The sequence below is a fragment of the Bactrocera latifrons genome, unplaced genomic scaffold (genome assembly GCF_001853355.1).
Source record: "Bactrocera latifrons isolate USDA-ARS-PBARC rearing strain unplaced genomic scaffold, ASM185335v1 scaffold_103, whole genome shotgun sequence".
Taxonomy (NCBI): Eukaryota; Metazoa; Arthropoda; class Insecta; order Diptera; family Tephritidae; genus Bactrocera; species Bactrocera latifrons.
This window is the reverse complement of record NW_017534442.1, coordinates 471,745-499,456: the sequence shown is the minus strand read 5'-3', so window position 1 is coordinate 499,456 and position 27,712 is coordinate 471,745. Positions and strand designations below refer to the sequence as shown.

General features: G+C 34.4%; 1 long non-coding RNA gene across 4 annotated transcripts in view; it reads left to right on the top strand.

Moving 5' to 3' along the window:
• Positions 1-27,712, top strand: part of LOC108968608 — a 118,730-nt gene that overhangs the window by 80,636 nt on the left and 10,382 nt on the right. For all 4 annotated transcript variants that reach the window (XR_001993345.1, XR_001993344.1, XR_001993347.1 and 1 more), the window contains one exon: positions 11,694-11,796. This is a non-coding gene — a long non-coding RNA (uncharacterized LOC108968608). The remainder of the gene's footprint in view (positions 1-11,693; positions 11,797-27,712) is intronic.

Genomic DNA, 27,712 nt, shown 5'->3' with positions numbered 1-27,712 from the left:
AGCATCTTTCTCTTTGACACCATGTCTGATATCCCACGTGATCTGTCAAATACTAATGCATGAAAATCCTAACCTCAAAAAAATCACCCGATATGTATGTGACGTTTGCCATTGACAATCGTGCCAAAGGAAAAGCAGACTGCTGAAAAATAATTGGACGCAATGCAATAAGAACTAATAATGCAAATAACTTTTTACAAAGTGAAAGGTAATTGTCTTCGATTCGACAAATTGTGTAGAGCGTCGAATAGAACAAACAACTGTCATAATACAAATAGGCAGGCATAATGCTGGTGCAAACGGATTCTTCTTCTTAATTGGCGTAGACACCGCTTTCGCGATTATAGCCGAGTTAACAACAACGCGCCCCAGTGGTTTCTTCTTTTCGCTTCATGGCGCCAATTGGATATTCCAAGCCTAGCCAGGTCCTTCTCCACCTGGTCCTTCCATTGGAGTAAGGCCTTCCTCCTCCTCTGCTTCCCCCGGCGGATACAGCGTCGAATATTTTGAGCTGGAGTGTTTTCATCCATTCGAACAACATGACCTAGCCAGCGTAGTCGCTGTCTTTTAATATGCTGAACTATGTCAATGTCGTCGTATATCTCGTAGAGCTCCCCGTTCCATCGAATGCGATATTCGCCGTGGCCAACGCACAAAGGGCCATAAATCTTTCGCAGAACTTTTCTCTCGAAAGCTCGCAACTTCGATTTTCCAGGATATGGCGCATGGTGAATATCTTGTCGGTTGTTGATTTCCCAGGTCTAAAGCCACACTGATAAAGTCCAATCAGTTTGTTCACGGTGGGCTTTAATCTTTCACACAATACGCTCGATAGAACCTTATATGCGATGTTGGGGAAGCTTACCCCAAGGTAGTTGGCGCAAATTATGGGGTATCCTTTTTTTTGGATTGGGCATAGCACACTTAAATTCCAATCGTTGGGCATGCTTTCCATATTTTACAAAGAAGCTGATGCATGCTCCTTATCAGTTGTTCGCCGCCGTGTTTAAATAGCTCGGCCGGCAATCCATCGGCCGATGGCGCTTTGTTGTTCTTTAGACGGTTAATTGCTATTCGAACTTCTTCATGGTCGGGCAATGGAACGTCTGCTCCATAATCATAAATTGGGGAATAGGGTTTGCCTTCTCTGGCGTTGTGCGTTCACTGCCATTCAGCAGGCTGGAGAAGTGTTCCCTCCATAATTTAAGTATGCTCTGAGCATAGGTGACTAGATCACCTTCGGGAGTTTCCTCCGGTCTAGAAACCTTCTGTAAGCCGGCGCATTTTTTCGTAGAGTTTTCGAGCATTACCCCTGTCGGCCAGCTTATCAAGCTCTTCGTACTCATGCATTTCGGCCTCTTTCTTTTTCTTGCAGATGTCGGTTTTCTATCCCATCCTGCACGTGTTGTGGTCGATCGTAACGTTGCGAGGTAGGCAATCTGGTTCCTGTGGGTAATTTTAAATTGGTAGCGTTTTTTTACGTGGCGGTTCCCAAACCCAGCGCACAACCCTATGTAGGGGATGTTTCGCTTTCAAACGGATGTTCTTAGGCTACCCAGAGGATACTTGGTCAAAGACCAAAAGACGTCAGCTGCTTGAGCCATATGTAAAAGAAGAAGAAGAACTGATTATCAAGCGGTTATGCCGCTTTAACCATTTGTACTGTATTAATGCCAAAATTAAGGTGAATAGAGTAAACTGTAATGGCTAATACATTAAGATAGAAATCTTTGAAAAGTGGTACCAATTAAATAGAGTTTTCTTACATTTCCCATTAGGGATGGACAATCCTTTAAAAAAGTGATCTTTGGACTAAGAACAAGAAAAAAATGTTAATTAAACTTATTTCTGTTTTTTCCAACATGGATGTTGCTACAATATTAATGCTTATTGGCATCTAATGCAGTAAAAGTTGTTTTTTCATTTAACATCCTAACTGTTGGGCTTTTTCTTGTTGCTGTAACGGAAATGTATTTATTTTTGGCCAATTTCGTGCGTTTCATATAAGTTTCACCCGAAGTTTAGTAACATTTCGTTTCAATTTAATTTTATTTTAACATTAAAAACTGTAAATATCTGAATATTTGAGCTTACCTATGCATTATATATATTATAAGCTTATTATAGATACATATATGCTACAAAAACTACCAGTGCTCAATATGTATTCTTATGCTCATTGTATTGCAAAAGTGCAAAGAATTCTTGTTTGTCACTTACATACCCCCAACATACATATTATGTTATGTAATCACTCATGACAGCGCATTTCCGATCTCTGCCCATATCCGTTAATTTGCATTTCCATTCTTATTATCATTAAATCCTAAACCAATTATATTACAACACTTCACTTCACTTCTATTGATTTGATTTCAATGAATATCAGTGCTTTGCTGTCTTTTCAAATTAAGTCGAAGAAATCGAGTTTAATATGCAGGCATATATCTACTCTATTTTATATGTTTAACGAATAATATGCACGATATACCTGAGAGATTGATTTTATTCATAATCCTTTTTTTTATTAAGACATTCTTTTAAGAAGATTATTTTAATGAAATCAGTTAACCGAGAAATTCTAATTAACTATGTAAGAACGCCGCGTAATCCACTGTGACTAAAAAGCACTAGTAAATTGTAATGAAATTCTCCGAGTGATATTTCAAACAAATGTGTTTTGATAAGTTGGTAGGACTGTCCTTAATTCACTCAAAAACCTTTTTTACAGCAGCTGCTTAAGTCGGTGTACCTCAAAAGTGCGTTGAGATTTTTACAATGGATAAAAATATTGGAAAAGGAATCTGTTTAAAATTTTTTTTTTCTAACTAAATTTCGTGTGCAGAATCTTTGCGAATGTTGGAAAAGGCTAACGGTGAGTCAGCCTTCAAATACGCTTGAGATCGTTGAAGACATCTCTCGTTCTGGACGACCTTCGACCTCTTCAACTGATGAAAATATATTAGGGAAGTGAAGGATATGGTGCTTGAAAATGTGCAATCGTGAGGAAAGAACAAGCCGGAACCAAAACAATCACACCAAAGCCGCTCAAAAGTTAAGGTGACGTACATGGTTTTTTTTTTTTAAATATCGAATTTGGTAGTGGTTAATGGTTAAAATGTGAATTTTGGTGAAATAATCGTCCTTCGAATGTTGGTTTCTGAGCATTTTTGGTCGTCAGTCAATTTGTGAGGAACAAACCGTGTACACACCTTTCGTTAGCCCAAATGTTCAGTCAAAATGCGATAAATCGATGTTTTGGAGATGTTTAATTCCATTTCCATGAATTTAAATGATGATTTCGGCTGATTTTTGATGGATTCACCCACAGTTTCGATGGAATTTCCGGTAATCACGGATTTTGATTGTTCCACATGTTGATTGTCATTTATGTCCTCACGACCACTTTGAAAACCTTGAAAGCACTCGTGCACTCTGCTACGTGATAGGCAATCATCGTCATAAACTTGTTTTGTCATTTCAGTAAAAGTTTTACCAATTTAAAAAAAAAATTTAATGTTGGTTCTTTGTTCGAAGCTCATTATCGCACCGATAACGCAATAACTTCACTTCCAATCAATGAAATGTCACTGGACAATCGATAAAGATAGCAGATTCTAACGCACCAGTCGACATATAGATGGCACCACCTGTTTACTTTGGAACGCACCTTGTATAGATTATTCCTATCTATTTTTAAACTTTGTCTTAATATTAACCAATAATTAAACTGTTCTACAAGTCTAAAGCCAACTGTGTATAACGAATGCATTTCCGGAGTATAAGAAAACAGTTACTTAGTTTCGTGATCACATTCGGAAAACATAACCTTTGTATGGGAGGTGGGCGTGGTTATTATCCGATTTCTTCCATTTTTAAACTGTATATGGAAATGTGTAAAAGAAACTACTCTATACAGTTTGATTGACATAGCTATAGTAGTTTTCGAGATGTGTACAAAAAAGTTAGTAGGTGGCGGGGCCACGCCCACTTTTCCAAAAAAGTTACGTCCAAATATGCCCCTCCTTAATGCGATACTTTGTGCCAAATTTCATTTTAATATCTTTATTTATGGCTTAGTTATGACACTTTATAGGTTTTCGGTTTTCGCCATTTTGTGGGCGTGGCAGTTGGCCGATTTTGCCCATCTTCGAACTTAACCTTCTTATGGGGCCAAGAAATACATGTACCAAGTTTCATGATATCTCACTTTTTACTCAAGTTACAGCTTGCACGGACGGACGGACGACGGACAGACAGACATCCGGATTTCAACTCTACTCGTCAGCCTGATCATTTTGGTATATATAACCCTATATCTGACACTTTTAGTTTTAGGACTTACAAACAACCGTTATGTGAATAAAACTATAATACTCTCTTTAGCAACTTTGTTGCGAGAGTATAAAAAGATAGACATCAAAATATTCAAAAATATAAACAAAACATTACAATATACATATGTACGTTCGTTTATGTGTTTATAAGCGCGACGTGTTCGACTTTGTCGTTTATAATAGGTATAAATATGCAGACATCCGTTAGACGTGTATAGGATGCTTAATTTACTCGCTCATAATCACATCACATCCTCATATATTATATGTATGTACATATATACTATGTATAATATGCAAATGAATACTGGATTTCCTTTGATAATTGATTTCATATCAATTTATGTACATATTTAGATATGTATGTACCTGTGTTTCCAACTCACTTTATTGATTTGATGTGATTTTATTCGAATCGAATTCCGTTTAAACGTCGTTGGCAACATTGTGCCGCACTTAGACAACTACTATTACTTAATAAAAACAAAAAATAAGTATATACCGTAGTTATTAGTAAGATTTTATATTATATATGTATATGTATGTATGTTTATATGTATGAAAAATAAGCAATTGCATTACATCAATGTCTCAATTTAGCATAAATTTTCTAGAAATCAGCAAATTGTTTATAAACATTCTGTTTATTTCAGTTTTTATATCATAGCAATTGAATAAGGAAGTCAATAAACAAATAAATTAAATTGTTTTAGTTTTTTATCTACGCATTTGGTTTTTAATTCAGATTGTAATATTGTCATACGCGCATTTTATGATTACAGCTCACAATGTAACTATTTCGCGCTTGAATGTCTGCTATATCCGTATAAGGGCAACTATTCGCAAGACGTAAATTCCGAGCGTGAATAACTGAACTCAGGCACTGAATGTAACTACTATTTAGATATTCAGTTCAGCATCAAATGTTAATATTACTTTATATTTTGCAATCCCGAATAAACTAGATCTAATTCTTAATCTCGAAAAACTTAAATTTTATTTTTAATCAACATCTTGGATATTGAAACTGAAAAACTTATTTTTATTCAAAAATTTCGAATTCCAAAATTAGGAGCCCTGGTCAACAGATCAAGGACTAATGAGTCCTAATAATTGTCCGTTCACTCTTGCGAATTAAATCGGGTCTCGCCATCTTGTTTTCCTTTTCAAAGCTCCTTGCTCCACCATGGGGCTTCGTTTTGTGCTTGAGCCGCAGAGTTGGCCATTTTCTTCAGAATTTTAGTTTTATTCTTAAACTCTAATGACAAGTTTTGAGTACCCCAATTATATATAATATAAAAAGTGATCCATTTCAATGTTTCCGACTTTTTTAAAGAAAAAACTCAATAACTTTAAATTTAATGGATAATGTTTACTCGAAAGAACATTCTTTGGCCTTTATGTTTTGAAAAATATCTCTTTCAAACGTTGGTCACGGCTACGTCTTAGATGGTTCATCCGTCGAGTACAATTTCAAGCATTTCGGCTGGTAACTGGCGAATAACATGGCTGTTTTGATCCACGGCCTGAATTGAATTGATTGGGGATTTAGACTTTACATACCTCCACAGGAAAAAGTCGAATAGTGTGATATTACACCATCTTGACGGCCAATCGACCGGCCCAAAAAGTGAAATTATCTGCTCACCGAGATTTTCTCTCAATAAATCCATTGATTGATGCGATATGTGCGAATGGCTCCGTCTTGTCGAAACCAATTGTCGCCGAGATAAAGCTAGTGAGCTTTATTTTCAGGAATAAAATATTCGGCTTTCTTAGCGCGACAACGATCGTCATTGACGGTTACGTTCTCACCGGCATCATTTTTGAAGAAATATGGACTGATGATTTCACCGGCCCACACACCACATAAAAACGTTATTTATTCTGAATAAAATGGCAGCTCTTGAAAATATTTAGGTAGCTCTTTGCCTTAATTGCGGCAACGTCGGGTCTTCTTGGAACTTTTCAAAGCCCATAGAGCGATTGCTTGGTTACATGCCTATTGAGCCAGAAATGGGCCTAAGCGCGGATCAAAATATGGCTCGAAAACGTCGGGTCTTCTTGGAACTTTTCATAGTCCATAGAGCGATGTAACATCGCTTAGGAAGGTCGAGTGGCTTTAATTCTTACATAAGTTGTATGTGGTACGCTTTCAGTTTAGGATCTCGTCGTAAAATGTGTTAAGTCGTTCCATACGTCAGTCCTAGTTTTTGCGAACGGCGTCGAATCGATTCTCCGCGATCTTCGTGTACACTCTCAGTTTCGCCTGTTATATTTTCTTCACCGCGTGCTGGACGTAGTCTCTTCGGTCCTATACTATCCAATAAAATGAATGCTAGATCTCAAGATGAGTGATGGCCTTACGAATAGTACGGCCCATTTTAAGCTTTAGCATTCATTTTTTTTTATTTGTGTAAAAAAAAAATATTTTGATATGCTATATTTAAGGTTAAATATACATATCTTGAAATTAATAGAAAAAAATTACAAAATTTATTAATTTTAAAACAAATAAACGTGTTGTAATTTAAAGAACTAGGTGAAAGTAAACTTTATTGGTCCACTGTACATTACTTTTCAACCACATTTGTTCTTTAAAAACATTCATACGTTAAACTGTTTTCTAACTCATTTATCGTAGGGAAGTTCTTCAGTAAGATTTTATTGGTTAAATGGTTATCTCTAATCTTTAAAATATGTAAATGCATGTGTTATTCGGCATATTTAATATATACTTATTTAAAAAACGGAAAAATAACTATAATTTATAGGTAATATATGAACTTAAGCATCTATGCAATTACGTATGACACCAACATTTAGTGTTTTTTGGAAAACATTTACGACCAATTCGTGCTAAATTATAGTCGCGGTTAATATTTGTGAAATCTAGCGCTTTGGTGCATTTTCTATACTCATTAATGAACACATCCACGCAAATATGCAGAGACATACATATGTAAGCATGTGTGTGTCTACACCCAAATACCAGAGTGAGGCAAGCCCAAGTTTGGACGAACTTCAATTTGCATCACTCAGCTAAGTTGTACAAACGTATTTAAATCAATAAATGGCTAATAGCCAGAAAAAATCACAAAAAAAAGGCAAAAACTAAATTATAACCAGCAACAACGTAGAAAAGCGCAACAAAAAAACCAAACGCAAAGCACGAAGTGAAGGAGCCAAGCGATTGCGGTAAGTTCAGCGCACAGCTAGAACAATATAGCGAAAAATCAACAACAACAAAACCAACTACTAATGTACAATGATAATCTGGCTAAGCCGTTGGCCAAATTCATACCTTTCCACACACATTCTCCTTAGTGGCAGCGCAAGAGCAATTTGCAACAAAAACTACGTAACGAAAATGTTGGCTTAAAAATTTTCTCACGTAACAGGCGAACGATGCGACACTAATAGCACATTTGCAACAGCAACTGCAACAACAACAACAACAAGAGTCCCAGTGGCAACAGTGATCGTTAAAGTAGTGCAACAAAATGGACAAAGAACGAGCAGCAAAACTTGGTCACCACAACAACAAACATAATTAAGACAAAACCAAGGCAGCGGGGAACAAACAAACTACAACAACAACAATTTCAGTGTCTAAAGTAAATAAAAATATGCATACAAAAAGCCAATGCTTTCAAAATACCAAACCAAACCAATTGAGCGTACAAGTGGTTTAAGTAACATGAAATAACAACAAAAACAACGAACACTTTTTTTACAACCATGCAATAGACAGCCAAATGCGGCACAAGTCGTTGAAGCGTGGCCCAAATCGCGCAGCTTGCCAATGTTTTAACTCAGCAAAAACTTCAGTTGCCAATTCTTGCTGCTGTTGTTGGTGTTCATACTTTGCAACAACAACAGGCACGGTATGGCGTTATGCCAAAGCTTCCATTCCAGCGTAACGCAATATTCTACGGCTAAATATTTGGTTAGCAATGCCAACAACAATAGCAATTATTTGCGAGCATTTACCACAACAACAAACCGCAGCAACAGCAAATACAATATTTTGCAAATTGCATACCCGGTAAGAAATGTTATGACATGTTTGATGTTTGTATTTTCTGTTATAACAAAAAAAAAAAAAAAAAAAAAAAAAAAAAAAAAAAAAAAAAAAAAAAAAAAAAAAAAAAAAAAAAAAAAAAAAGACATTATAAATTTTAACCTTGTCTGTACTAGAGATACAGAAAGTGATTGACGATTACAAATATTGAATCAATACATCTTAAAGCGAAACAACTGGCTGAAATGTTTTCATATTTTTTCTAGACAATTAAGCAGATTTGTTAGCATACTTTTTGGAGCAAAGAATCGATTTCCTATAAACTGAACTTAATTCTTCCTTACTTGTTCTTCTTTGTGTTACACAGTTCGTGCCAAGCTTAATATATCCTGGTCAGACCATAATAAAAATGAGTTTAACCACAGATCTGCATTTGTTCATATCAGGCGGGCGAATACGGTGGCTTAGGGTTGAACATTGTTACGTGTTTGCCCCAAAAGTCAGTCACAATCATGCTATAATGTGACGGCGCATTCAGTTTGTTTTTTTGGTAAGAGCCTATCTTTACCATGCTTCATACCCAATACATTAAGAGAAATGGTTGAGTCAATCCGATCGATTCATAAGAGCTGCTGAGATTCTCTGCTAACGCTCTGATGCCAACACGACGATTTTAACCTTTACAACTCACATGACATGACATAAAAGAGTGAATTAACAAATCTTTTAAACCGCTTGTGTATTTTCACCTTTTAAATTGCACTCTTTGCTGAACACTTTAGTCTTCCGCAACGGCATTGCAAAGTAATGTCGTCCAAATGAACATTCCCTCCTTCATATATATAGTATGTATGCATATCTGGGGTATATATATATATATCTATGCACATATTTATTGTTGTTTGTAGACGGCGGCATCCATTCGCCAAATGGCAGTTGTGAGAAGCATTTACAAACACACATACATATTTATTGTTTACATCATGCAACGTATGAAGGCTCAAATGGCCCAAATGGCGTCTACATATACAAACTATATAATATATATATATGGGTGTATGCATATATGTATGTATGCCAAGGTACTCATATGGGCAGCAACACTTGCTGCACCAACACCAAAACCAACAACAGCAACGGCAACGGCAGCTGCATGCCAAATAACTTAATGGCGTCTAATGGTGATTGTTTTTCTTGTTGCAATACATTGTTTACTATTTACGCCTCATTGTTCCATTTGTCGTTGTTGTTATTGTTGCTTTTTGGCACTAGCGGCTTTTCCATTGGCAAATGTGTGGCGAGCGCCAATCTAATCAAGTAACCGTGATATGTAAATGTGTGTGTGTGCCTTCTGCTGCATTCGCTGGTGGGTTGGTGACTGTGCGGCGGTCGAACGACCGATCGTTTTGGTCGCTTCGTTAACTCTTTGGTATGCAATTCATTTACTCAAACGCTGTGGCAATTTTTCGCTCGAACCTTTTAGGCATACTTAACCACATGCATGCAAATATGTATGTATATGTATACCTATGTACATATATACATAACTGTCATTGTTGTTGTACATATCAATTGCTCTGTTTACTGTTGTTTCTCATTAGTAATTTAATGCCAAAGTTTCGCTGCACTTTATTGCATATGAAATCACTGATGTTGTTGTAATTGAACTTACATTTGCGCCAAAGTGTTTTTCCAAGTCATAGCGAGAATTCTGGATATTTCTTAATATGACACATTCACATACCACATATACATACATGTGTAAGTACTTACCGGCACATATTCATACATACATATACCCTAAATATGTATGTACAGATGCATAAGTATATAAAATTGCATATATATCTGTATATAAGCACACAAGTGTTGCTAAAAATTGTTGTTGCAATAATAATTCTAGCCTTTAGCTACTCACAAGCTTTTCACACTTCCAAACTAATAGACCTGAGTGTGTGTGTGTACGCTGCAAGTGTTTGCGCGCGCTTAGAAATTTGACATTTGGCTTAACGCGCGCTACCCGTGTTGTTGTGAAAATTTAGTAAGGCCAAGCGCTTGGCCGAATTGAGTTTACAGCGTTCAACTTCTTTGGCTTACAAACGGCTCTTTTGTTTCTCAGGCTTTTGTTGACCGCGCCACTGATTATCGACGGCCAAGAAGTGAATGAATGTACGCTCGGTCAGCTTGAATGGCATACTTATAAACATACATGCATTGTTTTTTTTTAATTTTTTTTTCAACTTAATCGCTTCTATCAGTGTGTGAATTATTTTTCAGCTTGCATTTTTACTTCATTATTAATTTAAAATTTTTTTTTTGCTTTTTCTCGTTGCTAGCTAACGATCTAACAGGGTCGTAACGAGCCAATCGAGAAATTTCACTTTTAAGCGTTGGATTATAATTCAATATTTCTTTTAATTGTTAATTGCATATCTTCACATGTTAATTCTCAAGAAAAGAGTACTAAAATATAAAAATAAAAAAAATGTAATTTGCTGCTGATATTTTTATTTTAAATTTTTATATGTTTATGTGTCCTTGAAAGATAAATTATGCTATTTTCCTGTAACAACAACCGCAATGAAAAGAAAATGTGAATAAAGTAAACGTTTCTAAATGACTTTCGATTTTTTAACATCATTTTTGGTTTTTAACACGTTTTTATTATAATGATCAATCATTAAAAATAATGGAGTTAATCGTTGCGTAATTTTTAATCAAATCAAAATTTATCCAAAAATCTAATATCTAATATAGTTAAAATAATTTGAAGTCAAATACCAGACTGTAGAATAAAAGAAACAACTTTTTGTTCCAAAAATGTAATTAAAAAATTAATGTTAATTTTTAATCCCAAATATTGCTTGAAAATTTACACTTTTTCGCGTTTGCGTATCTCGTGTTCTACCCTTTTGATTATGTTTTGAAAGGAAATCTTATATTTAGTAAATATCAACATAGTTTAGTTCCTTAAGCTTATTTATATTTGTTTCCATTTCATTAAAATGTTTCATTTAAAAAGATACTTAAAAAAAAGTTATATAAAGTTTGAGACACTGCCAGGTACGCACTCCGCGCGCTGTGAACGTCGAGCTGTATTATTATTTTTGGGCCTTTTTCCAAAAACTCCAATGGTGGAGTGGGTTTCTACATTAATTCTTAGGGTGTTAGGCAAAAGAAAATGCAAAAAAAAAAAAAAAACAAACAAAAAAATTGAAATTAGGTTATCCTACTCACCCCTTAAGAGACTTTTCCTGAGTTTTGGTTTTGGTTGAAAAATTATTATTTTTCTTTACTTCTAATGGAAAAAGTTTTCCTTTCCTTATTTTCAGACCTGAAAGATTGCTATTGAGTTCGCCTTCCAAAGTATAAAATACTAGTGTTTTGCGGGACACTTTCCAAAATAATTTTTTGCTGGAACTTCACAACAAAAATGTAAGTACATAGAATTCTTTTAACTCACAAATAATATTTGTTAATAATCACTTATTAATTATCGATAAACATATATACATAAGTATAGTGCTTTGATATATTTCAACCTTAACTAGGTATTACTATAAAACACTCTACAAAAAGCTAAAGAATTGTATGTAACAAGCTAACCCATTCCAAATTTTACTCTGTTTCCTTACAAGTTTGCCAACACATTCTTCTTTAGCTGCCTTATAGAAAGGCCTAAGGTAGCAATGCAGCTATAGGTCTTAAGTCAATTAAAGGTGTACAATTCTTATTTTATGAAAAATAAGAAAGGTAAAGAATCGATAGACCCTATTTGAATGGTCTAAACTAGAATTTTTTTAAGCATTATTGTGGCCACTTCTTCTTCTTCTTCTTTATTGGCGTAGACACTGCTTACGCGGTTAAAGCCGAGTTTGCGACAGCGTGCTAGTCGTTCTACCTTTCCGTTGTTTGGCGCCAATTGGAGATTCCAAGTGTATCCAGGACCTTTTCCACCTGGTTTTCCCTCGGAGTGGAGGTCTCCCGCTTCGTCTGCTTCCCTTGGCGTACACTGCATCGAATTTCAGAGCTGGAGTGTTTTCAATGTCGCCGTATACAGCTCATTGTTCCATCGAATGCGATGTTCGCCGTTGCCAATGCGCTAAGGTCTATAACTCTTCCGCAGAACCTTCTTTCAACTCGTAACGACGACTCATCAGATGTTGTCATCGTCCATGTCTCTGCACCATATAGCAGGACGCATATTATAAGTAACTTGTAGAGTTTAGTTTTTGTTCGTCGAAAGAGGACTTTACTTCTCAATTGCCTATTAAGTTAGAAGTAGCACCTGTTGTCAAAAGTTTTCTGCGTTTGATTTCAAGATGGACGTTAACGACGCGGTTATTGAGACCAATGATATCAATATCATCGAATTATTTTCTCCAGGAGTAGATTGGAAAGTCGCACGATAGGTAGTTGCCTTGTATGCAGCCTCGTTTCGTATTAAACGGCTTGAAGAGGTCCTTTACAATCCTGACCGAGCTTTTGGAGTTGCCTAACGTCAGTTTACACCGTCGCAAAGTAAGCTTATTTTTGTGCTGTCAAAAGCAGCATTAAAATCGACGAACAGCTGGTAGGTGTCGATCTTCTTTTCACGGTGATGCGAGGTCTAAATCTAAATCTTGCTACTAAAATTTGGGAATATTGCGACTCTAAGCTTGAAACCGCTGAATTTGAATGGAATTTAAAGATCTTCTATCCATCCAGCACTAGGAAAGCGCCTTAGTTGGCTTTAAACATGTATTATTCACATTTTCTAAATTTACACAGAAAATATTAATGAAATGTTTCATTTTATGGAATACAGGTTAGGGAACTGAGCTTTAGTTTTACTCAAATTTTCAATTCCTGTTTCATGTAGACGCATACGTAACCTTTACCACGGCCCTATTTAATTTTTGACTCCACATTTCCTGCTTGGACGCAAGTAGCACATCACTTTGCGAGCAATGGTGCCTGTGCAACATGTTGTTGGCACACAGCATGCTCGCCGCTGGCAAGCAAAGCAATTTTCCACTGCGCGTGCAATAATCGGCGACATTGCGTTCTCTTTTTTGTGCCCATTTTTCGAAATTGTTTGCATTTTCGCGATTTTATTTTTTCTCTGTGTGTTTTCGTGGCATGTTGCAACGTGCCGCTGCTGCTGTTGCTGCTGCCAATGGATTGCATATCCGCACGTTTGGTCATTCAGCGAAAACTGGTCAGTGGAAAGGTGTGTTACTGCAACGGCAACTCGCACGTAAACACTTCTTGGGAGCTGTGACACCCAGCGCCGCCGAGCAACGTGCTTTGGAATGCCCTGCGGCAGCGTCCACCGCTTTTATGAAAACGAATGCATGCACGCTTTGTTTTTGTTGTGGCAAAAAGACAAAAACCTTATAAAACATGTTCTCTTTCGCGTCGCTTGTGCAGTTGTTTAACTTAATCATTTCACTTCAATTGATTTTGAGTTTTGTTCGTGTTTTTGGCCTCAACAGTCGCACTTTTTGGCCAGCGTAATGTTGACCCACTTCTTGGCGACTGCCACCGTTGCGTGCTGTGTGCACTTTTGGCAATTGCCAAATCCATTTTCGGCTAAATATGCGTTATCGTGTGTTTTTGTTTTTCACTGTTGTTGATGTTGGCTCTGCACTTGTTTGTTGATTGCATATATTCTCGCGTTTTTTTCTCGTGCGGTCTGCGCTTTTAGTGAATTTAGCAATTCAGATTTGATTTATTTAGTTGCAAATTTATTTTTTTTAGTATTTTTCTTTAAACCGGATAAGTCGCCAGTGAGTTTTTGTTTCCATTTTGGCTGCAAATAAGGCAAGCGAACAAATTGTGCTCAAGCGCTGAGCATAAATTACGCTACTGTGTTTATTTGTTGTTGTTTTAAGTTTTGGGTTGTATTTAGGTTAGTCTTTTCATAGCAAACAGTTTACGAAATATTTTAAGCTAAACCCACACATCAAATTCTGCTTCTGCGCCGCTGTGCCATACTGGCGTGAGAAATTTTTAGCTTCTCAAAATACTCAATGCAAACTAATGCAGGTGCAGATTTCGTCAATATTTACATATGTATGTATGTACGAGCATGTAATTGTGTAAATTATGAAAGAAGACATATTAAAATTCTTGTCTATTATAAAACGCTTCTTAGCAGCAAATAAATTCCGTCATATTCTTAGTATCAGAGCGTCAGCGAATTAAACACTTAATCGATCTAGATATATTTTTGCTTTTTGTAACAGATATTTTTTTATTTTAGAGGCAAAAAATTTGTAAATTTATTTTAAATTTCGAGTCAAAAGTTTTTTAAGTAAAAAAAAAAAATTCCAAACCTAGCTAGTGTAAACAGTGGAAGTAATAATATTTTTTATAGAGTTGCTACTTAACAAAATGTGTATTCAATTAAATTGCTGATATATGCTACATTATTGAATGGTATCAAACTGAAGGCATTAAAAAAGCCTCTTTAAAAATAATTTCAATGGGTTATACACGGTTAGAAGGCCGAAGAAAGCAAACATTCCAGATTATTTTTTGAGAAAAATTGATTGAGTAAAAAGTTTGTACACATTGGATGGTATCTTTTAACTGTATTTTAAGACTTAATATTAGGGAAAATATTTATTTGGAATGGAACCACAGCTGGTATCCGAGAGCTCCTCTCAAAAAACAAACAAAAAAACGTTTTGCGGCGACTACTATTTCTCTGAACTGGATCCTCTGAAATTAAAAAAACAAACAGAAAGATTTCGGTAAAGTGATATTAAATCTTGTAAAGCAAATATAAGGAATAAGCAACAAAAAATTTTTTGGCACAGTGACGGTTTCTAAAAAAAAATTATGTAAAATGCAATGTTGATCACCGACTTTGAAACACCATTTTGAGAAAAACCCGTTTAAAGTTTGGAATGCACTTCCGAGCACTCTGAAGCGCCTTTTCAAATTTGCGTGTAACTACGCAAAAAATCACCGGAACAATATGAAATTTTCTGTGTGTATTCTAAAATATATGTACATTAAGCAAATAAAATTTAAAAAACTAATTTTTTGAAAATTCTAACTGTATGTATATAACCTCTTAAAGCAATTATTACTTTCCATTATTAATTCTATTAAAACACTTCTTCTTGGCTGTAATTTTTCCTACTTTTTTCCTACTGGGCAAGTGCCTATACTCATATGAACATACGTTGGCACTTGTGATTGCGAGCCTACAAGCACTTGACTGCGTAAATTTTGCAATTGTTGAACGGTAAGCCAAAAATCGTGCACACTTTTTTATACATACCGATACACATTTGTACACACGGGTGTATATTGGTACATAAATTTGTACAAAATGTAATTCATATGTAGTACAAAGATATATGCCGTCTTTAATACAAAATAATGACCACTCAACAGCGCCAGGAAAAAATTTAAAAAAGCTCAAAAACAAAAATAAAAACAAAAAACAAAAACAAAAATAAAAAGAAAAAGAAAAAAAATAATACACTCCAAGTGAAAACCCTACGCTGGCAAAATCGGTGAATGGGCAGCAGCAAAGTTCGCACACAATTTTTGGTAGTTGCTGTGCCAGTCTATTCAGGCGGCGAGCTAAGGCCCTCATGTTAAAATTGAAAGTACATTAAAGAGAAAACAATTGCGATTTCAAGCATGTGCAGAATGCGGATTTTTAGCTTTTTCTTCATTTTTCTCTCGGCATTTCTTGTTTTGCTGTTGTTTTATCGCTTCTGTCATATTTTGTTGTTTATATTACTTTGTTTTGCCCAAATTATTGCACTTATATATATTATTTGAAATTCGTAATCGTGTGATGGGCATTTCACTGTTTACTGCTGTGAAGTAGTTATTATACGCGCTATTGGAATAACGAGCTTGATAGCTTGTACGGCAAGGATACAGGGTGGAAAATATAGTTGGAAAGTTGTAAGTTTTCAGGAGTGCAAAATAAAATTCATTTGCCAAAATTTGGTCATAACATCAACAAGAGAACAAATATGTTTTTCATTACTTTATAGCTTATAAAATTCTAAGCTTTGACGGAAATGCTTTCTCTTAATAAAAGAAAATTCACACAAAAGTTCATAAGGCTGTATACAGACGTTTCAGTGCGGGAAAGACTTCGTTTGGTTCGATTAAGAGAAAAAACACTTCAACTTCGGCTCCACCTAAGCTATAATACCTCTTTAGTTGCATTTGTAGTATAAAAGGGTATAAAAGATCTTTATTCTAGTCAGTTCAGTTGGAATGTCAGCTGTAAGATATAATATTCTCATATGAAAAATTTCTTCGGAGATTGTAACGATTTCTTGTATAATAATCTCAAGATATGAATATGTACATAAGTGTAATTGCATATCTTCATACCAAAGTATCAAAAAGAGCCTCCTGGGTAGGAATATCAATTTTACTGTGGTCAATTTTTTTAATAATAATGAAGTTAATTAAGTTCAGTTAAGTTAATTTTAGTTTTCTAAATATATATTTTTTAATCTATAATAATAAATAAGAATTAATTAATTTAAATTTTCAGTTATTGCTATATCTGGTCCTGGAAAAAGAAGTAGCATAGTAATTTAACAAACTCTTTTCCATTATATTTTCTTCCTCCTTTTCGATTCATGCAACTTTGATACTTTCTACACCAAAGCCATTCTTAACTTTTTCAACGTCTACCATTTGAATTTTAAGAAATTTCATGTCCCCATCTTCCTTCTCCAAAATGCGCATCACAATAATTATATGCTTAAAGAAGGGTTACAAACAATATCCTTCGTACTCATTACGCGTGTCGCTCTGCCAGTTTAACATATCCTTGCAACTTGTGTACAAGTACTGCACATAAAGATAGATATTGCATATATAGTACATATGTATCTCAAATATAATGATAATAAAAAATATTTATAGTCTTCTTTACTTAAGGGGGAGCCTGCTTTTAAGGCTTCAAAAAATCGATTTGAGGATTTTTTTTAAAGAAAAAATCATTGATTAAAGCCAAATTTCTCCGGTTTATAGTTGCATATTTAAACATCATTCACGAATTTTTTGGATACGAAATCTTTTATAGTCTGCCTTTGCGAAGCAATTGCCTGATGCATTTCGCATGTGCATTTGTCGGACGGCGGGCAGGATGTAGGTCGCAATTTCTATCGGAAACAAAACATTCAAAAAAGATTCATATTTTTTAATAACTTATTTTTAATTTTTAAGAAAAGTCAAATTCGAACATATTTTTAGACAACATAAAGTAAAATTTTGTTCGTCGAAAACCACTTTTTTCAAGTTTTAAAAAATTTGTAAAATTTTACACTTTTTATTTTTTTATAATTTTCTTAGTTTAACTAGAAAATAAATTATTAAAAAATGTGAATCTCTTTGAATTTTTTAGTTTAAATAGAAGATAATTTAATTCCAAAGACAATAAACTTTGCCCCAATTCCATAGGACGTTTAGTTTTGTTTCTATCCTATCCGCCAATTAAGAAAAATATTAAAAATGAATAAGCGAGAAATCGCGCGTCAAAGTTTTCACTTTATATTTCGTATATTTAGTATAAAACTTTTAGCTTCCACTGGCAGATATAACCAATACATAACCATTTTTAACCAAAACTTAAATTTTGTATCAAAATCAGTGATTTCTATTATAGCGTTTTTCCTTCGGCTGTAAACATATAAAAAGTGCTGTTACGTTATTTTGGATTTTAGGTAACCTTGGGTTGATACAGCTTGAAAAACTATAAAATAGTGTTGATACAGGCAAGTGCTAACACCAAAATGGCAATGGACTTACTTCAGTGGCTTCTGTTTCTATTCAACGTGAGACTCAATGTGCCATTAATAATATGGTCGTCATTTTTTTCAGTACTTGGGATGAAATCTTATAAAAATATCACTTTCTTATATCAAAAGCTTTCAATTTAAAGCGCTTTAAGACCTCTTGAAATTGATATACATACTTTTATGGAAATTTTCATATATTTTTTATGAACGTGTGGCAACTCTAAAGCTTTTAATTGTTATTCTATAACGTGCAACGTAATTATTACATAAAAATGTTTCATTTATTTCAAATGAGTTTATAAGTTCAGTTAATTTTAACTTACCTTTGCAATATGAAGAAGTTTTTTTCTCACACTCATCGATTAAATTATAGGTTGCAATGCTATCGGTATAATATTTAAGAAATTAAATTGCATTTAAAGGCAATTTTTCAAAAGCGCATAAAATTAAGATTCATGAAAATGTGATAGCAGTCACCGCTTTGCAGCAAAACCCCGCAATTTGTTTTGGTGTCAGAAAATTGTTTTTTTGTAACAAAATAGTAATCAACAGTGCAAATTTGATAAAAGCAAACAAAAATCAGCAATCTGCATTGGGTGATTGCATTTCTCTTACTGCTAACTGGTGAAATGATGGGAAAAGAAAGCAAATCACCAACGAAAAAATAAGGCATTGGTGTGAGAGCAAAAAGCAATTAGGACAGTGCAATGAAGCGGCTAATAAAGTGAATGTGCTTTTTTGTTTAATTTTCATTTTCATGGCATTTTTCTACATGCACACGAACATACATAAACTAAGAGTACCTACATAAATGTCAAACACCTCCAAAATACTACTATAAAAGTATGAAATATGAAATTGCGGTTAGCTGCTGAAATGAAAATGTGTGATTGCTTTTTGCAATTTTTACGGATGCCGAAACTTGCTTTCCGTAATCGAAAAACAAATATAGCAAAGCTGACAAGTAATTTTTAGTTAATCGCGTACCGATTATTGAAGATGTGACATTCTGTGAGACTTGCAAACTTATGTCATTGCGTATTACCAGTCGAATTGTATGACTTGAAAAATTAGTTTATAACAAAATATATTTTGAATTAAAAAATATTCAATATTTTAAATAATTTCTTACTTCAATAGTTTCATTATTCCATTATTTTTTATGTATGGGTATTCGAAAAATCTATGGAGCTTTGCCCATCAGCGGTGAAATTTCTTTCACTGTGTCGTAAATATGAATTCAATGCAGAGAGTGGCTGGTACCGAGGATATTTCATCGACTGGACCGACTGCAAACTTCCTAAATTTAATAAATGTTTTATAAAAAGTATTTTTTTTTTAAAGCTGGCAATGTTTTTTTCAGAAAATTTTCTGTACTTATTATTTTCGGTTTGACACACATATTATAATATATCATTTTATTACTTTAGTAAAAAACTAATATTAAACAGGTGGCAACACTCTTAGTTACTTGGTTTCTTCAACTCTAAAGAATTTTGAACTTATTTTCTCAAAGATACTTTTTTAATATTACTTGTCGTCAACAATAAATACTGAAAACGTTAATAATAATAATTATTAATTAATATTAAAAAAACAAAAAATAGTAGGAATTCGAAATTAATTGAAGAAAAATTTTCTACCAAATCCAAATAAAAGCAAATAATTTCTCAAATGTTATTTTTGTAAAAGAAATCAAACACACATAAAAATAAAAGTACAGCAACCACAAACAAAGCTGTATGATGATGCCCGACAATGCGCTGAGAAAAAGCATGGAAATCAAAAGACTTAAGCGAGCAACCAGCCAACGACGGCAATGCAGTTGTGTGGAATTTTTGCAAATTTGCTGAATATATGTTGCTGCCATCGTCGTAATTACGCAATAGCAACAACATAAACATGGCTTGAACACAATGATAAATGTTTTTAAATGGAAGAGCGACTGATAAAAGGGCGCAAATGCAAATAAAATTGAAATAATTGAATAATTAATGGGCAAAAAGGCAAGAAGCAAAAAGGCGAATCACAAAAACGCTGCAAATGAGCAAAAATAACACAACCTGAGTAAACTTACAAAAGTACCCAATGAACAAATGTGGCAAACTATGTATTTTTAATTTTTTTTTTTATAAAACTTAATTTTTTTTTTTTTTTTTGTTGCGTTTACTTGTCCTTAGTTTTCCTCTTCATACTCATTTTATTGGTGAATATTTGCGCTTTGCACAATATTAATGATTACTGCGCATTGTGTGTGTGACAACAACAATAAAAAAGGAACAAAAAACAAACTCGCACCTGCAGCATTACACCGGCCACCAAGCTGAGTGGCACAAAGTGCGATTGGGCAAGGCAGCGACGAACAGCCGGACTCTAGACGCTAGAAAGATATATGTTATCGCCGTCGTATAGCGCGATGCAGTGACTTCTGTATGCAAATATTTTTTAGTTAAAAAATTAAACAAAACAAAAAAAAAAACAACAGCAACCTCAACAACTGCGCCAACAAGACAAGCGCACAACAAAGCGTAAAATGGCGAATTATGATACGCGACAAGGAAAACAAAAAACCAACGCAAATAAAAACAAAATAAAAATAGCAACAAAGCCGATTCCGCTTTACAGGTTAATTGAGTGGTGCAAAACCGACATCAAACAGTTACTATTTACTATGCAAAAAGTTGAGATGCTGCAAAAACAGCCAACAACAAACTCACAGCATTTTGCTTATTTTTTTCTCACTCACCTTTTGACTTCATCGGAGGGGCGGAAAATGTGTCACAATATGCACGCCTTGCAGCGCGTAACAGCAATTACTGGCGACAAAAGAAAACAAAAAATGGCAGAAATTTGACGAGGGGACAAGGAATGCCGTCAGTTGACGATGATAATTAACGGTTACGCTTGCTACAATGTTGTTCAAACTACAAGGAACTGTTACTAACACAATAGCAACAACAACAGTTGAAGCACACCCAAGCGCTACTTTGCAACGATTTCGATGGCTGTAACAGTAGCGTGAAGCGCAAAACATCTGCTTGATCTAAGTTGATACCAGCACTGTTATATACATGCGTATATATTGACTTAAATATGCATAGATGTGGCTTATGTTGTTATATGCAAAACTGTTGCTACTTCAGTGTATAATTGCTAACAACATATTTGTTAAAGAGGTCGCAAGTCCGCCTCAAACTACAATACAGGCATATGTACAGCTATTAACTACATACATATGTATGTCGTTATAATGTAATATAATGGTAACAATAGTATAACTTTAAACAACCTTGCTTGATTTTTTTCAAACTTCTATACAGTTACATATATTTTCTACCGAGCTATTTTAGATTGTCTAGGCCCCTTGTATAATATTAAAACACTTCCCACGACAGTCGGGTCTATGGAACCGGAATGGACCCGGATTTTTATCCGCCAAAGGACTGTCAACTCGGTAGATTTCTGTCGCTACAACAACTACTATAGCATATTAAAAATATATACCTCTATATTTAAAAAGTGAACAGGAGGAGGAGCACCGGAACCCGGACTCGGAGTTCGCAGTGGCGCCCCAAAGCCTGCAATATTTTCCGCGGCCCTTAATATACACATAAAACCTGTTTAGCCTTTGTGAAGTTTTTCCGTGACAACATATTTTTTAAAATAAATATATTAAAGTTTGAAAATAAATATATTAGGAATTTAAGAATTAAAAATGTGATTAAAAGTAAGTTTAAAGCAAACATTTATATAAGGTTGCCACATTATTTGCATTTTCATAAACATATATAATACTAAAAATAAGAAATAAAATATGGACATCAAAAAATTTTTAAAAACTTGAATCGAAATAAGTTTCGACAGAATTGCCACTTTTTAATTAAATTTTGTTGCTGTTAGTATTTTATATATTACTAAAATAAATTATTCGCGTATTTATTTAAAAAGTTGTTATATAAAAGAAATGTTCAACGATTGCATATGTTCCTGTTTCTATCTATTTCCCGAAGTTCAATTAAAATTTAAACCTATCATAAAAAACACATTTTTTTGGCAAAATCTGTTTTATATTCGACATAATTCTCTTCAAGAGTAATACACTAATTATAGAGAAACTCCAACTTTTCGATCTGAAAATCGGAAATAGTCGCTGGAAACAAAATCTGGAGAATACGGTGGATTGAGAAGCGATTCGAAGCCCTTTTTTACTGACTTGGGACATGGTGTATTTCATTGGTAGTCACTGTTGCTGGTAATCTATAAAAATTATTCCATGCGCATCCCAAAATACATACACACGCCTTAACCTTGCCACCAACTGTTGCATTTGCCATGCTTTGGAGCGGGCTCGTCTTGTGCTGTCCACTTGGATGACTGTCGATTGGACTTCGTAGTCAAAATATGGAGCAATGTTTCATCAATTGGTACATATCGATATCATCAACTCAATATACGCGTACATTCACTCACTGCTTTCATTCAAGCTAAACTCCTGACGTAGTTTTCAGCAACAAATACTGTTAAAATTTATCAAAATATTGAAATTTCTTATAAAGAGTGGAATTTTACCAACTATGCTTTGAAAAGAATGAAAATAAAATTTGCTGTTTACCGGTTTATTAACTGTATCAAACATGGCAAATCAGCGTGCAAATAAGTATGAATTAAATCAACTAAGCATGCTGGATTAATGAAAAGAGGTGTTAACGAGGATTGCACTCTCATAAAAAAAGGAATAAGTAATATATCAATACTTAGTGAGAGAAACGAAAATATATGTATATGAGTATGTATATGCGTATTAACGTATAAAGAATATATAATATGAATAATAAATTCGAAATTTGATGTTATTCTTTATTTTTCACAAAGAATGAAATGCGTTAAAGGTCATTGGTAATGTGTGAAAGTTAACAATAGTATTGTGTAAAATAAGTAAAAATTAACACCTTTCTATTATACTTTTACACAATTAACTTCTTAAATATATTCTATAAGATTTCTCGGTACAACAATTATTTTCACACTTTTAATTTACTCTCATAAAATTGCTAAATAATTTGTTTATAAACATGTTTGAAATGACCTAAGCCAAGTGCTTTGTCACTGCCGCTGCATTAACTTTGTACCGGAAAAGAACTGTTGACGGCAGGAAGTTGCGCAAACGAAGTTCAGTTAACTTGGCTCAACTCACACACACATATATGCAATTACTTATAAACGTAAATAAAATATAAGCATTTATCCGTGTCTGTTTTTCTGTCCAATTAGAAGCAATTTGCCTCATTGCGTACATATACACAGCAATTCGAACTTTTTCCCATTCCGTCCGTAAATGATCAAAATTACATATTATGTCACTTGAATCCAACAACTGCCATTATTTATCCGAACAATTTTATGGTCAAAGTTCACCGAAGAGGTATTTTTGAATGAATTAATCTTAAATCGCTGGCGTACGCCGACGATGTTGATATCATTGGCCTCAACAACTGCGCCGTTCGTTCTGCATTCTCCACGCTGAAAGCCAAGCAAATGGGTCTGATAAAGAAAGGCCTCATTCTCTATCAGACCAAGCTACTGCTGACAGTCATAACTTTTAAGTCATAGATAATTTCGTCTATCTTGCAACCAGCATTAACCCCAACAACAATTTCAGACTCGAAATCGAACACAGAAGAACTCTTGCCTATAGTTGCTACTTCGGACTGAATAGGCAAAGGAGAAGTAAAGTCCTCTTTCGACGAACAAAGACCTAACTCTATAAGTCACTCATACTTCCCGTCCAGCTGTATGGTGCAGAAGCTTGGACGATGACAACAACTGATGAGTCGAGGTTGCAAGTTTTCGAGAGGAAGGTTTTGCGGATGATTTATGCTCCTTTACGCATTGCCCGCGACGAATATCGGATTCGATGGAATGATGAGTTGTATGAGATATATAAAATTCTTGGTACGCTTGGTTAAAAGGAAACTATAACATAGGAATATATGTATGTTATTATAGTTGTTATTGTACATTTAAAAGAATAGTTTTTCCATTTTTATTATTATTTTTTATTTTTAAGTTTATTTCACAATAGTGTTTATTTCACCATAGGAAAGCTTAGAAGCAGTGTTGTCAGATAATTAATTACTCAGTAGAAAAGCGATATTAGTTAGTTTGTGGTTAGTTAATAAGAGATACATTTTTTCCAAGTAAAGCAAAAGTATGAGAAAAACATATTATAATCGCCATATAAATACCTAAACATTATATTATATAAAATCATATCTTAATTGACTGCAAAAACAAGGCCAATGCTAAAACACAAAAGCAAGCGCTAAATCTTAATGATCAGATGCTCTCGCCGCGGCAGTGGGTAATTCAAAATTAAAAAGAATTTAATTCATAAGAACAAATCAGTAAGAGTAATTGCCAAGAAAGCATAAACTTTACGACAAAAGAATGTAGAAAGGTATACAGAAATGTATAAGCTTTTAGTAAGTCGCGCGCACGTAGCACGGACACGTTGATCACGGCCATAAATAAGCCATGCTTTGAAAAAATTTCATAAAAATGCGAATAAGCCCAAAGAAATTTATGTGCACGCCCAATTTCAAAAGCTCAAAGTCCTTAACACAAAGGCCTTAACTTCCGCAGTGCAAGTACGTGCTGCATATTTCCTCCTTTGCTGCTTTCAACGCAACGGCAATGACTCAATATCACGTGCGATCGCATGCGGTCATGATTCGAGCCACAAAATCCGTTCTGATTTCGGAATGCACAAATGCACACAGATACATACCATATATGTGTATATATATGTATGTATTAGTATGTCACGTTCTTCCTATCGGTGACATACAACTGATTGACGTCGTCTTGCATTTTAATTGCTTACACACTGGCGCGTTCTAATCGCTTATACTCAAGTGCTTACAAGTTGGATGTTTATGGGCAGTTAGTGTTTGCTCGATGGGGTGCTAAGCTGCAAGAAAATATTATTGCAAGCGAACGTAAGCGTTGGTTCTCACTTTTGATTATGATTTATTTAGTTGTTTTATAAGCAAATTAGTTGAGTTGTGCAGCTGCTGCATCAAACATGCATACGCATGTCCAATGAGTCTATACACCACTATCACAAGACATATACGACGTCGTTTATCAGAATAAATGCACATAAAATTCAATCTCTTGTCGTCGCGAATTGATCTTGTGGTATTTCCAATATGCTACTTTTGGATTTATTTATATAGATGCTGTCAGAGTGCAAATACTACATGTATAATTTGTTTCTGTTGTATTAATGCTATATTTATTGAAAATTGTTATCGAATTTGCAAATAATATAGTGCAAATTATATTTTGGTCATTAGGCTCTTAATCTTGGACTAATTCGCTGACATACTACATCAAAGTTCATAGTCTGTTAGAGCGATTAGCTCTTCATTGTCCCTAATCTCAACAGGTCTAAGAACAGGAAAAATTACCTGGAACAGATAAGACCAAACTCAAGCCTTTTGCCATTGCACCAATTTCTTTTTCTTTAGACAATCCAATTAAACCATTCACTATTTCTTCGTTTCCATTTTCAAATACCGCCTACCCGTCGTACCTAAAGAGATTCAAAAGCTCCCATTTCGTCCAGAAAAAACAATGGTCTGGTGTGGTTTGTGGGCCAGTGGAATCATCGGTCCATATTTCTTCAAAAATGATGCCAGTGAGAACGTAAACGTCAATAGCGACCGTTATCGCACCATGATAACCAACTATTTGATGCCTGATATTGAGCTTGTGACATTTGGTTTCAACAACACGGCGCCATTTTCCAAATATTGGAAAATGGTTTTATTGATAGAACACTTCGATGAGCAGATAATTTCATTTTTCGGGCTGATCGATTGGTCACCAAAATTGTGTGATATCACACCGTTAGACTTTTTCCTGTGGAGACATGTAAAGTCTAATGCCTATATGAACAATCCCGCTTCGACTCAGGTCTTAGAGCAAAATATCACGCGTGTCCGTTGCTAGTTACTCGTAACTGCTCGAACAAGTAGTCCAAAATTGGACTCAATGGATGAACCATCTGAGACGTAGCCGCGGCCAACATTTGGAAAAGGTAATCTTTAAAAAATAAGTGAAAAATAATATTCTTTCGAGTAATAATAAATATTCTTCATTAAGTCTGAAGTTTCTGTGTTTTTCCTTTATAAAAAAATAGGGAACCTCGAAATGAATTTGTTCATATCGAAGTTCTGGTAAGGCTAATGGGATAGATCCTGCTAAATAATAATGTCTTACATGGAGAAAATTGTAGACGCCTGGCAATAAAATGTTTCGTGTTTTGTTAATATGTTTCTGAAACCAATATCTGAAACGATGCAGAAAACTTTAGCTTGCTTTTGCTCATAAGGTCTTTGCGACAAAGACCACCTTCGGTCGCTGAGAGGTTAATTTATTTGAACTTTGTAGAAATAACTGTAGAATATTAAAACTTATTAGCAATAATATATATATATTCGTATGAAATATGTCAAAGCTCTATTAATATTAATCCCTTTCTGTGAAAATAAGTCATATAATTTATCACAAAGAGCTTTACTAAAACCGCAATCGATTCTCTTGAATTAGAATGGGCAACATTACAATTGATGGCAGTTTATGTTTGCACGTATGACTTCACACTCACGGAGTGATATAGAAGTATTTAATAAATATATTTATTTAATTTTATAAAGTACAGGTGGTATTTCGAATGAACTTATGAAATTTCCTACACAAAATTTTGCTGCTGTCAATCAAATGTGCGCAAACACTTAACTATATCTAGAGGAATATACATATTATATAATGTGTTAGTAAAAAATACAAATCGCGTGACAATGTCATTTTATGACATATCTTTAAACCAAATGAGCATCATAAAATGCTGATAATAAAGTCGTATGACTTGCGAGCTTCGTCACTTCCAAAATCAAGCCAAACAGTCTACAGTCCTCACGATTTGATCGAGAATTATTGGCTACAATTTAATGTGCCGCATAAGGAAGACAAGCAAGCGCACAAAATAAAACTCTTCTCTTTGCTTTATTTTGTTTCACTCAGTGATTTGTGCTGCACCTCAGCTCAGTACCTACTTACATAAAGGTCATGTCTGACTGTTTGGCGAGTATGTGTAATCATACAAAAGGTTATTTGCATGTAAGCAATATAAACACATTAATATGGTTGCCTCAAAGTGCAAGTAGTATTAATTTACCTTTATATTATATGAACTGCAAAAAACTGTCTGGATTATACTTTAATAACTTGCCCACACTTTTAGCATTAATGATAAAGGGTAGTAAAAATATTTAATTAAAGTGACACTGAGATGTAGAAGTGATAAGATAATGGTACTTATTATAAGAACAGATAATAAAAAAGCTACAAATTAAAAACTCTAAATCCATGATATAATATTTATTTCTTTTTTATTTTACTATATAATAATCATACAAATTTCGTGCATATTTTTTCACAAAAAAAAAAGCTTGAAGATGTGTATAAGAGACAGATCAATTTGAATGACAGAAGAAATATTTGCCATT